The sequence below is a fragment of the Bombina bombina genome, chromosome 3 (genome assembly GCF_027579735.1).
Source record: "Bombina bombina isolate aBomBom1 chromosome 3, aBomBom1.pri, whole genome shotgun sequence".
NCBI lineage: Eukaryota > Metazoa > Chordata > Amphibia > Anura > Bombinatoridae > Bombina > Bombina bombina.
The window spans coordinates 12,135,073-12,148,826 of record NC_069501.1 but is presented as its reverse complement, the minus strand read 5'-3'; the positions used below and the strand labels follow the sequence as shown (position 1 = coordinate 12,148,826).

Here is a 13,754-nt window from a genome sequence, read left to right as displayed (position 1 = left end):
TCATTATCTCCTCCTTGGAGTCTTAATTTGATTTTGAAGGTGTTACAGGTACCTGCATTTGAGCCTATGTATTCTTTGGACATTAAACTACTTTCTTGGAAAGTAATGTTCCTTTTGGCCATCTCTTCTGCTAGAAGAGTTTCTGAATTATCTACTATTTCTTGTGAATCTCCTTTTCTGATGTTTCATCAGGATTAGGTGGTTTTGTGGACTTCATTTAAATTCTTACCTAAGGTTGTGAAATTCTAAACAACATTAATTGAGTAATTGTTGTCCTTTCCTTGTGTTCTAATCCTAAGAATTCTTTGGAGAAATCATTACATTCTTTGGATATGGTAAGAGTTTGAAATATTATGTTGAAGCTACTAAAGATTTCAGGAAGACTTCTAGTCTATTTGTTATATTTTCTGGTTCTAGGAAAGGTCAAAAGGCTTCTGCTGTTTCCTTGGCTTCGTGGTTAAAGTTATTTAGTTATTTATTCATTCAGCTTATTTGGGTTTGGGTTAAGTCCCGCCTCAGAGAACTACAGCTCATTCTATTAGATCAGTCTCCACTTCATGGGCTTTTTAAGAATGAAACTTCGGTTGATCAGATTTCCAAAGTCGTAACTTGGTTTTCTTTGCATACATTTACTAAATTCTACCGTTTTGATGTATTCGCTTCTTCAGAAGCAGTTTTTGGTAGAAAAGTTTTTTAGGCAGCTGTTTCAGTTTGATTCTTCTGCTTATGTTTTAAGTTTTTTCTTTTCATTCATGAGAATAAACTTATATTTTGGGTTGTGGATTAATTTTTCAGTGAAAAATGGCTGTTTTTATTTTATCCCTCCCTCTCTAGTGACTCTTGCGTGGAGATCCACATCTTGGGTATTGCTATCCCATACGTCACTAGCTCATGGACTCTTGCCAATTACATGAAAGAAAACATAATTTATGTAAGAACTTACCTGATAAATTCATTTCTTTCATATTGGCAAGAGTCAATGAGGCCCATCCTTTTTATGGTGGTTATGATTTTTCTGTATAAAGCCCAATTATTTCCAAATGCCTTTGTTGATGCTTTTTACTCCTTTCTTTATCACCCCACTTCTTGGCTATTCATTAAACTGAATTGTGGGTGTGGTGAGGGGTGTATTTATAGGCATTTTGAGGTTTGGGAAACTTTGCCCCTCCTGGTAGGAATGTATATCCCATACGTCATTAGCTCATGGACTCTTGCCAATATGAAAGAAATGAATTTATCAGGTAAGTTCTTACATAAATTATGTTATTGCGATTGCGAGTTCTCAGTATAATGTAAATATGAATATTGCGAGTTCTCAGTATAATGTTAATATGAATATTGCGATTGCGAGTTCTCAGTATAATGACAATATGAATATTGCGATTGTGAGTTCTTAATATAATGTAAATATGAATATTGTGAGTTCTCAGTATAATGACAATATGAATATTGCGATTGCGAGTTCTCAGTATAATGTAAATATTACAATTGCGAGTTCTCAGTATAATGTACATATGAATATTCCGAGTTCTCAGTATAATGTTAATATGAATATTGCGATTGCGAGTTCTCAGTATAATGTAAATATGAATATTCCGAGTTCTCAGTATAATTTAAATATGAATATTGTGATTGCGAGTTCTCAGTATAATGTAAATATGAATATTGCGAGTTCTCAGTATAATGTAAATATGAATATTGTCATTGCGAGTTCTCAGTATAATGTAAATATGAATATTGCGAGTTCTCAGTATAATGTAAATATGAATATTGTGATTGCGAGTTCTCAGTATAATGTAAATATGAATATTGTGATTGCGAGTTCTCAGTATTATGTAAATATGAATATTGCGAGTTCTCAGTATAATGTAAATATGAATATTGTCATTGCGAGTTCTCAGTATAATGTAAATATGAATATTGCGAGTTCTCAGTATAATGTAAATATGAATATTGTGATTGCGAGTTCTCAGTATAATGTAAATATGAATATTGTGATTGCGAGTTCTCAGTATTATGTAAATATGAATATTGCGAGTTCTCAGTATAATGTAAATATGAATATTGTGATTGCGAGTTCTCAGTATAATGTAAATATGAATATTGCGAGTTCTCAGTATAATGAAATATGAATAGTGCGATTGCGAGTTCTCAGTATATTGCAAGTTCTCAGTATAATGTAAATATGAATATTGCGAGTTCTCAGTATAATGTAAATATGAATATTGAGATTGCGAGTTCTCAGTATTATGTAAATATGAATATTGCGAGTTCTCAGTATAATGTAAATATGAATATTGTGATTGCGAGTTCTCAGTATAATGTAAATATGAATATTGCGAGTTCTCAGTTTCATGTAAATATGAATATTGCGAGTTCTCAGTATGATGTAAATATGAATATTGCGAGTTCTCAGTATATTGCGAGTTCTCAGTATAATGTAAAACATAATTTATGCTTACCTGATAAATTTATTTCTCTTGTAGTGTATCCAGTCCACGGATCATCCATTACTTATGGGATATTAACTCCTCCCCAACAGGAAGTGCAAGAGGATTCACCCAGCAGAGCTGCTATATAGCTCCTCCCCTAACTGCCATTACCAGTCATTCGACCGAAAACCATAGGGTGCAGTGGTGACTGTAGTTTAATGGAAAAATTACCTGCCTTAAAGTGACAAGGCGGGCCGTGGACTGGATACACTACAAGAGAAATAAATTTATCAGGTAAGCATAAATTATGTTTTCTCTTGTTAAGTGTATCCAGTCCACGGATCATCCATTACTTATGGGATACCAATACCAAAGCTAAAGTACACGGATGACGGGAGGGACAGGCAGGCTCTTTATACGGAAGGAACCACTGCCTGAAGAACCTTTCTCCCAAAAACAGCCTCCGAAGAAGCAAAAGTGTCAAATTTGTAAAATTTGGAAAAAGTATGAAGAGAAGACCAAGTTGCAGCCTTGCAAATCTGTTCAACAGAAGCCTCATTCTTAAAGGCCCAAGTGGAAGCCACAGCTCTAGTAGAATGTGCTGTAATTCTTTCAGGAGGCTGCTGTCCAGCAGTCTCATAGGCTAACCGTATTATGCTACGAAGCCAAAAGGAGAGAGAGGTAGCCGAAGCTTTTTGACCTCTCCTCTGACCAGAATAAACGACAAACAGGGAAGACGTTTGTCGAAAATCCTTAGTTGCCTGTAGATAAAATTTCAGGGCACGGACTACATCTAGATTGTGTAGCAGACGTTCCTTTTTCGAAGAAAGATTAGGACACAAAGATGGAACCACAATCTCTTGATTGATATTCCTGTTAGTGACCACCTTAGGTAGGAACCCAGGTTTAGTATGCAGAACTACCTTGTCTGAATGAAAAATCAGATAAGGAGAATCACAATGTAAGGCAGATAACTCAGAGACTCTTCGAGCCGAGGAAATCGCCATTAAAAACAGAACTTTCCAAGATAACAACTTGATATCAATGGAATGAAGGGGTTCAAACGGAACCCCCTGTAAAACATTAAGAACTAAGTTCAAACTCCATGGTGGAGCAACAGTTTTAAACACAGGCTTGATCCTAGCTAAAGCCTGACAAAAAGCTTGAACGTCCGGAACTTCTGACAGACGTTTGTGTAAAAGAATGGACAGAGCTGAAATCTGTCCCTTTAAGGAACTAGCGGATAAACCCTTTTCTAAACCTTCTTGTAGAAAAGACAATATCCTCGGAATCCTAACCTTACTCCATGAGTAACTCTTGGATTCGCACCAATATAAGTATTTGCGCCATATCTTATGGTAAATCTTTCTGGTAACAGGCTTCCTAGCCTGTATTAAGGTATCAATAACTGACTCAGAAAAACCACGTTTTGATAAAATCAAGCGTTCAATTTCCAAGCAGTCAGCTTCAGAGAAATTAGATTTTGATGTTTGAAGGGACCCTGGATCAGAAGGTCCTGTTTCAGAGGTAGCGACCAAGGTGGACAGGATGACATGTCCACTAGATCTGCATACCAAGTCCTGCGTGGCCATGCAGGCGCTATTAGAATCACTGATGCTCTCTCCTGTTTGATTCTGGCAATCAATCGAGGAAGCATCGGGAAGGGTGGAAACACATAAGCCATCCCGAAGGTCCAAGGTGCTGTCAAAGCATCTATCAGAACCGCTCCCGGATCCCTGGATCTGGACCCGTAACGAGGAAGCTTGGCGTTCTGTCGAGACGCCATGAGATCTATCTCTGGTTTGCCCCAACGTCGAAGTATTTGGGCAAAGACCTCCGGATGAAGTTCCCACTCCCCCGGATGAAAAGTCTGACGACTTAAGAAATCCGCCTCCCAGTTCTCCACTCCCGGGATGTGGATTGCTGACAGGTGGCAAGAGTGAGACTCTGCCCAGCGAATTATCTTTGATACTTCCATCATTGCTAGGGAGCTTCTTGTCCCTCCCTGATGGTTGATGTAAGCTACAGTCGTGATGTTGTCCGACTGAAACCTGATGAACCCCCGAGTTGTTAACTGGGGCCAAGCCAGAAGGGCATTGAGAACTGCTCTCAATTCCAGAATGTTTATTGGTAGGAGACTCTCCTCCTGATTCCATTGTCCCTGAGCCTTCAGAGAATTCCAGACAGCGCCCCAACCTAGTAGGCTGGCGTCTGTTGTTACAATTTTCCAGTCCGGCCTGCTGAATGGCATCCCCCTGGACAGATGTGGCCGAGAAAGCCACCATAGAAGAGAATTTCTGGTCTCTTGATCCAGATTCAGAGTAGGGGACAAGTCTGAGTAATCCCCATTCCACTGACTTAGCATGCACAATTGCAGCGGTCTGAGATGTAGGCATGCAAAGGGTACTATGTCCATTGCTGCTACCATTAAGCCGATCACCTCCATGCATTGAGCTACTGACGGGTGTTGAATGGAATGAAGGACACGGCATGCATTTTGAAGCTTTGTTAACCTGTCTTCTGTCAGGTAAATCTTCATTTCTACAGAATCTATAAGAGTCCCCAAGAAGGGAACTCTTGTGAGTGGAAAGAGAAAACTCTTCTTTTCGTTCACCTTCCATCCATGTGACCTTAGAAATGCCAGTACTAACTCTGTATGAGACTTGGCAGTTTGAAAGCTTGAAGCTTGTATCAGAATGTCGTCTAGGTACGGAGCTACCGCAATTCCTCGTGGTCTTAGTACCGCCAGAAGAGCACCCAGAACCTTTGTGAAGATTCTCGGAGCCGTAGCCAATCCGAATGGAAGAGCTACAAACTGGTAATGCCTGTCTAGAAAGGCAAACCTTAGATACCGGTAATGATCTTTGTGAATCGGTATGTGAAGGTAAGCATCCTTTAAATCCACTGTGGTCATGTACTGACCCTTTTGGATCATGGGTAAAATTGTCCGAATAGTTTCCATTTTGAACGATGGAACTCTTAGGAATTTGTTTAGAATCTTTAAATCCAAGATTGGCCTGAAAGTTCCCTCTTTTTTGGGAACCACAAACAGATTTGAGTAAAACCCTTGTCCTTGTTCCGACCGCGGAACCGGATGGATCACTCCCATTAATAAAAGATCTTGTACGCAGCGTAGAAACGCCTCTTTCTTTATTTGGTTTGTTGACAACCTTGACAGATGAAATCTCCCTCTTGGGGGAGAGAATTTGAAGTCTAGAAGGTATCCCTGAGATATGATCTCTAACGCCCAGGGATCCTGGACATCTCTTGCCCAAGCCTGGGCGAAGAGAGAAAGTCTGCCCCCCACTAGATCCGTTCCCGGATCGGGAGCCCTCGATTCATGCTGTCTTAGGGGCAGCAGCAGGTTTCCTGGCCTGCTTGCCCTTGTTCCAGGACTGGTTAGGTCTCCAGCCTTGTCTGTAGCGAGCAACAGCTCCTTCCTGTTTTGGTGCAGAGGAAGTTGATGCTGCTCCTGCTTTGAAATTACGAAAGGAACGAAAATTAGACTGTCTAGCCTTAGGTTTGGCTCTGTCTTGAGGCAGGGCATGGCCTTTACCTCCTGTAATGTCAGCGATAATTTCTTTCAACCCGGGCCCGAATAAGGTCTGCCCTTTGAAAGGTATATTAAGCAATTTAGATTTAGAAGTAACGTCAGCTGACCAGGATTTTAGCCACAGTGCTCTGCGTGCCTGAATGGCGAATCCGGAATTCTTAGCCGTAAGTTTAGTTAAATGTACTACGGCATCTGAAATAAATGAGTTAGCTAACTTAAGGGCTTTAAGCTTGTGTGTAATCTCATCTAATGGAGCTGATTCAAGTGTCTCTTCCAGAGACTCAAACCAAAATGCTGCTGCAGCCGTGACAGGCGCAATGCATGCAAGAGGTTGCAATATAAAACCTTGTTGAACAAACATTTTCTTAAGGTAACCCTTTAACTTTTTATCCATTGGATCTGAAAAGGCACAGCTATCCTCCACCGGGATAGTGGTACGCTTAGCTAAAGTAGAAACTGCTCCCTCCACCTTAGGGACCGTTTGCCATAAGTCCCGTGTGGTGGCGTCTATTGGAAACATCTTTCTAAATATCGGAGGGGGTGAGAACGGCACACCGGGTCTATCCCACTCCTTAGTAACAATTTCAGTAAGTCTCTTAGGTATAGGAAAAACGTCAGTACTCGCCGGTACCGCAAAATATTTATCCAACCTACACATTTTCTCTGGTATTGCAACTGTGTTACAATCATTCAGAGCCGCTAACACCTCCCCTAGTAATACACGGAGGTTTTCCAGCTTAAATTTAAAATTTGAAATATCTGAATCCAGTTTGTTTGGATCAGAACCGTCACCCGCAGAATGAAGCTCTCCGTCCTCATGTTCTGCAAATTGTGACGCAGTGTCTGACATGGCCCTAATATTATCAGCGCACTCTGTTCTCACCCCAGAGTGATCACGCTTACCTCTTAGTTCTGGTAATTTAGCCAAAACTTCAGTCATAACAGTAGCCATATCCTGTAATGTGATTTGTAATGGCCGCCCAGATGTACTCGGCGCTACAATATCACGCACCTCCCGAGCGGGAGATGCAGGTACTGACACGTGAGGCGAGTTAGTCGGCATAACTCTCCCCTCGTTGTTTGGTGAAATATGTTCAATTTGTACAGATTGACTTTTATTTAAAGTAGCATCAATACAGTTAGTACATAAATTTCTATTGGGCTCCACTTTGGCTTTAGCACATATAGCACAGATATCTTCCTCTGAATCAGACATGTTTAACACACTAGCAAATAAACTAGCAACTTGGAAATACTTTTCAAGTAATTTACTATAATATGAAAACGTACTGTGCCTATAAGAAGCACAGAAAAAGTTATGACAGTTGAAAATTAATAAACTGAAAAGTTTTAGCATCAAATCTTTGTAAAAAAACACAATTTTAGCAAAGGATTGCTCCCATTAGCAAAGGATAACTAACCCTGATAGCAGAAAAAAAATACAGAAATAAACGTTTTTTTTTTTTTTATCACAGTCAACTACAATCTCACAGCTCTGCTGTGAGTGATTACCTCCCTCAAAACAAGTTTTGAAGACCCCTGAGTTCTGTAGAGATGAACCGGATCATGCAGGGAAGACAAACTTCTGACTGAATTTTTTGATGCGTAGCAAAAGCACCAAAAAAGGCCCCTCCCCCTCACACATAACAGTGAGAGAGATCAGTAAACTGTCATAAATTAAATAAAACGACTGCCAAGTGGAAAAAAATAGTGCCCAAAACATTTTTTCACCCAGTACCTCAGAAAATTAAACGATTTTACATGCCAGCAAAAAACGTTTAACATTAATAAATTGAGTGTTATTAAAAAGCCTGCTGCTAGTCCCTGCAAATTAGGCTAAAGTTTTATGCATACAGTATAATTCCAGTGAAGTGCCATTCCCCAGAATACTGAAGTGTAAAATATACATACATGACAGCCTGATACCAGTTGCTGCTACTGCATTTAAGGCTGAGTTTACATTATATCGGTATGGCAGAATTTTCTCATCAATTCCATTGTCAGAAAATAATAAGCTGCTACATACCTCTTTGCAGATTAATCTGCCCGCTGTCCCCTGATCTGAAGTTTACCTCTCCTCAGATGGCCGAGAAACAGCAATATGATCTTAACTACTCCGGCTAAAATCATAGAAAAACTCAGGTAGATTCTTCTTCAAATTCTACCAGAGAAGGAATAACACACTCCGGTGCTATTATAAAATAACAAACTTTTGATTGAAGGTATGAAACTAAGTATAATCACCACAGTCCTCTCACACATCCTATCTATTTGTTGGGTGCAAGAGAATGACTGGTAATGGCAGTTAGGGGAGGAGCTATATAGCAGCTCTGCTGGGTGAATCCTCTTGCACTTCCTGTTGGGGAGGAGTTAATATCCCATAAGTAATGGATGATCCGTGGACTGGATACACTTAACAAGAGAAATATGAATATTGTGATTGCGAGTTCTCAGTATAATGTAAATATGAATATTGCGAGTTCTCAGTATAATGTAAATATGAATATTGCGATTGAGAGTTCTCAGTATAATGTAAATATGAATATTGCGAGTTCTGAGTATAATGTAAATATGAATATTGCGAGTTCTCAGTATATTGCGAGTTCTCAGTATAATGTAAATATGAATATTGTGATTGCGAGTTCTCAGTATAATGTAAATATGAATATTGCAAGTTCTCAGTATAATGTAAATATGAATATTGCGATTGCGAGTTCTCAGTATAATGTAAATATGAATATTGCAAGTTCTCAGTATAATGTAAATATGAATATTGCGATTGCGAGTTCTCAGTGTAATGTAAATATGAATATTGCGAGTTCTCAGTATAATGTAAATATGAATATTGCGATTGCGAGTTCTCAGTATAATGTAAATATGAATATTGAGATTGAGGGGCCCATTTATCAAAGGGCTTGCGGACCTGATCCGACACTGCGGATCAGGTCCGCAAGACCTCGCTAAATGCGGAGAGCAATACGCTCTCCACATTTAACATTGCACCAGCAGCTCACAAGAGCTGCTGGTGCAACGCCGCCCCCTGCTGACTCGCGGCCAATCGGCCGCCAGCAGGGAGCTGTCAATCAACCCGATTTCCGGCGGTTCCTGTCCGCCTGCTCAGAGCAGGCGGACAGGGTTATGAAGCAGCGGTCTTTAGACCGCTGCTTCATAACTTGTGTTTCTGGCGAGTCTGAAGACTCGCCAGAAACACGGCCCTTCAAGCTCCATACGGAGCTTGATAAATGGGCCTGTGAGAGTTCTCAGTATAATGTAAATATGAATATTGCAAGTTCTCAGTATAATGTAAATATGAATATTGTGATTGCGAGTTCTCAGTATAATGTAAATATGAATATTGCAAGTTCTCAGTATAATGTAAATATGAATATTGCGATTGTGAGTTCTCAGAATTATGTAAATATGAATATTGTGAGTTCTCAGTATAATGTAAATATGAATATTGCGATTGCGAATTCTCAGTATAATGTAAATATGAATATTGAGATTGAGAGTTCTCAGTATAATGTAAATATGAATATTGCGATTGCGAGTTCTCAGTATAATGTAAATATGAATATTGCGATTGCGAATTCTCAGTATAATGTAAATATGAATATTGAGATTGAGAGTTCTCAGTATAATGTAAATATGAATATTGCGATTGCGAGTTCTCAGTATAATGTAAATATGAATATTGTGATTGCGAGTTCTCAGTATAATGTAAATATGAATATTGCGAGTTCTCAGTATAATGTAAATATGAATATTGCGATTGCGAGTTCTCATTGTAATGTAAATATGAATATTGCGATTGTGAGTTCTCAGAATTATGTAAATATGAATATTGCGAGTTCTCAGTATAATGTAAATATGAATATTGTGAGTTCTCAGTATAATGTAAATATGAATATTGCGAGTTCTCAGTATAATGTAAATATGAATATTGCGAGTTCTCAGTATATTGCGAGTTCTCAGTATAATGTAAATATGAATATTGTGATTGCGAGTTCTCAGTATAATTTAAATATGAATATTGCGAGTTCTCAGTATAATGTAAATATGAATATTGCGAGTTCTCAGTATAATGTAAATATGAATATTGCGATTGCGAGTTCTCAGTATAATGTAAATATGAATATTGCTAGTTCTCAGTATAATGTAAATATGAATATTTTGCGATTGCGAGTTCTCAGTATAATGTAAATATGAATATTGCGAATTCTCAGTATAATGTAAATATGAATATTGCGAGTTCTCAGTATATTGCGAGTTCTCAGTATAATGTAAATATGAATATTGTGATTGTGAGTTCTCAGTATAATTTAAATATGAATATTGCGAGTTCTCAGTATAATGTAAATATGAATATTGCGATTGCGAGTTCTCAGTATAATGTAAATATGAAAATTGCGAGTTCTCAGTATAATGTAAATATGAATATTGCGAGTTCTCAGTATAATTTAAATATGAATATTGCGAGTTCTCAGTATAATGTAAATATGAATATTGCGATTGCGAGTTCTCAGTATAATGTAAATATGAAAATTGCGAGTTCTCAGTATAATGTAAATATGAATATTGCGAGTTCTCAGTATAATGTAAATATGAATATTGCGATTGCGAGTTCTCAGTATTATGTAAATATGAATATTGCGAGTTCTCAGTATAATGTAAATATGAATATTGCGATTGCGAGTTCTCAGTATAATGTAAATATGAATATTGCGAGTTCTCAGTATAATGTAAATATGAATATTGCGATTGCGAGTTATCAGTATAAAGTAAATATGAATATTGCGATTGCGAGTTATCAGTATAAAGTAAATATGAATATTGTGATTGCGAGTTGTCAGTATAATGTAAATATGAATATTGTGATTGCGAGTTATCAGTATAAAGTAAATATGAATATTGCGATTGCGAGTTCTCAGTATAAAGTAAATATGAATATTGCGATTGCGAGTTCTCAGTATAATGTAAATATGAATACTGCGATTTCTCAGTATAATGTAAATATGAATATTGCGAGTTCTCTGTATAATGTAACTATGAATATTGTGATTGCGAGGTCTCAGTATAATGTAAATATGAATATTGCGAGTTCTCCGTATAATGTAATTATGAATATTGCGATTGCGAGTTCTCAGTATAATGTAAATATGAATATTGCGAGTTCTCAGTATAATGTAAATATGAATATTGCGATTGCGAGTTCTCAGTATAATGTAAATATGAATATTGCGAGTTCTCAGTATAATGTAAATATGAATATTGCGATTGCGAGTTATCAGTATAAAGTAAATATGAATATTGTGATTGCAAGTTCTCAGTATAATGTAAATATGAATATTGCGATTTCTCAGAATAATGTAAATATGAATATTGCGAGTTCTCTGTATAATGTAACTATGAATATTGTGATTGCGAGGTCTCAGTATAATGTAAATATGAATATTGCGAGTTCTCCGTATAATGTAATTATGAATATTGCGAGTTCTCAGTATAATGCAAATATGAATATTGCGATTGCGAGTTCTCAGTATAATGTAAATATGAATATTGTAATTGCACAATTGCAATCTTATAATAAGTATAATTACACATCTAAGGATACAATAGAAGATATTACATCACGCTTACAGGTACATACATAATCTAACATTATACTATACAATCCCACAGCTACTAGTGTTTTAATAGGAAGGTTTTTTTGGCTTTATCAAAGTAGATTGCAGACATGACGAATATACAGGCGCTCAGTGGGTTTACTGGACGTTCCATTGGATTAACCTGTATTTTATTGGGGACACATCGCTGTCTCTTTTTAGCCATCAGTGTCACCTGCTTTTTAGTGGCAATATTTCCCAGTGTGAGAAATCTAGTGACTATAATAATTTACATATGTATAATATGAAGTGTTACTATACAGAAAACATTTTTATTTTCCCAACCGCACAGTGTATTTTGTGTAAACACGCTATAAAGACCGCCCGCTGCCTAAGGTAAGTGACGATATTTCCCTGTGTGACAAATCTAGTCAATATACAGTGAAACTGAATTTAAATATGTATAATATGAAGTGTTCCTACACAGAAAACCCACAGTGTATTTTCTGTAAACGCTATAAAGTTCCCCACCCCCTCTTCCTACATCACAGCTCAGTGGAGATGTCGGTGGACATTGCTGAAGTTGCGATCCCCTATTGTATCCTATGGGAGACATCACCAATGAGGTTCAGCTCACATTTTAGAATATACAATGGTTTGAGTACCGGGGCCCCTGTGAGTCAGTGAAGTATAGAGCCCCCCATACGAAATCAGAAACATCCTGCTAGTTACCTTAAGTTTAAAAAGTGACCTTTTTAACTGCAATACGTTTTAGGGTTGCCAGGTGTCTGTATTTCCGTAGACTGTCCGTATAATCTGTACAAACATGCAGGACACTTAAGGCTCGATTTAGCAAACCCTTCTCCTCCCTCCTCACAAGAGAACCTGCAGTCACCATCAGACCGCTGCTTCCCTACCCTGTTCTCCACCTCTTAGGTGGAGAATTTCAATCTCCCCGGTCCCATCAGACCTTGGAGATTGACAGCTCCTGCCTGTGCGTGATTGGCTGTGTGTGGGCAGGGGGCCGGGTTGCACGCAAGTGCAAAATAGCGCTTGTGTGCAATCTTAAATTCGGGCAGTGAATTGCTGCCCGCCAGAGGAGAGCTGAAGTAATCAGGGGCAAATATGTATGCCCCTGTCTGCCCTTGATTGATAAATCGAGCCCTTAAACGTCCAGTTTTATAAAAGTAACTTAAGTGGTAGATACATTCTAAAAGCCCCTAATGCCCCTACGCAAAATAAATATAGACCCTTTGAGTTACTGGCAGTCAAGGAAGGCGTTAAACACAGCTGTTTTGTTACTTGCAGCCACTGGGGTAGAATATATGATCTGTCCTTTATATATATATACTGTATATGTATAAAATAGATCCGCAATTACTGGACTGAAGAAACAAAACGTGGTTTATTGTTGTGACGTTTCGGAGATCAAACTGTCCCCTTCATCAGACGATCTCTGAAACGTCACAACAATAAACCACGTTTTGTTTCTTCAAAGTCCAGTGAGTGCGGATCTATTTTATACTATAAATAACCACTGTTCCTGTCACCCTGGCCGTTTACTGAGGAGGAGGTGAGAGTCCCACAACTATATATATATATACTGTATATCTGAAGGACGAAGCACTCTCTGGTCGTGTACAACACAATTTTATTTACAGTGACGTGTGTCTCTGTCTCTCACTCCTCTGTCTGTTGTATAAATTGTGTTGTACACTTGATAAGACCAGACAGTGTGCCGTGCTTTAGCTCTATATAATACTCTTAGCACCCTGGCATATGAAGCTTGTTAGTGGGAGTGCACCTATCTCTACATGTTTATATATATACTGTCAATCAAAACAATATAAAATATTGCTCTTTGCGTGCTTCTGGCACACAAGGGTATCATATCACTTATTTGTATGTGTTACTGACAGCCAAGGGGATACAATAACTGTTCAGTTGTGGAAAATGTATATTATATTTATATAACGGAGCAAAGGTAGGCCTACAGCTTTGGAGTGGGACCATTGTGTGAACACTTGTACCCAGACACCAATATTTTTATGGAAGATACTTAGAAGCCCTATTAACTTCTGCTCTTAAATGCATGATAGAAACATGAAATGAAGATCTTTTAGAACATGTGTAAATAAATTATTTGCCCCAATAATTCAGTAA

The 13,754-nt window shown here is 38.1% G+C and overlaps 1 protein-coding gene across 1 annotated transcript in view; it reads right to left on the bottom strand.

The window, feature by feature from the left end:
• MAB21L3 (mab-21 like 3) overlaps positions 1-13,754 on the bottom strand; it is a 176,481-nt gene that overhangs the window by 161,660 nt on the left and 1,067 nt on the right. The window lies entirely within an intron of this gene.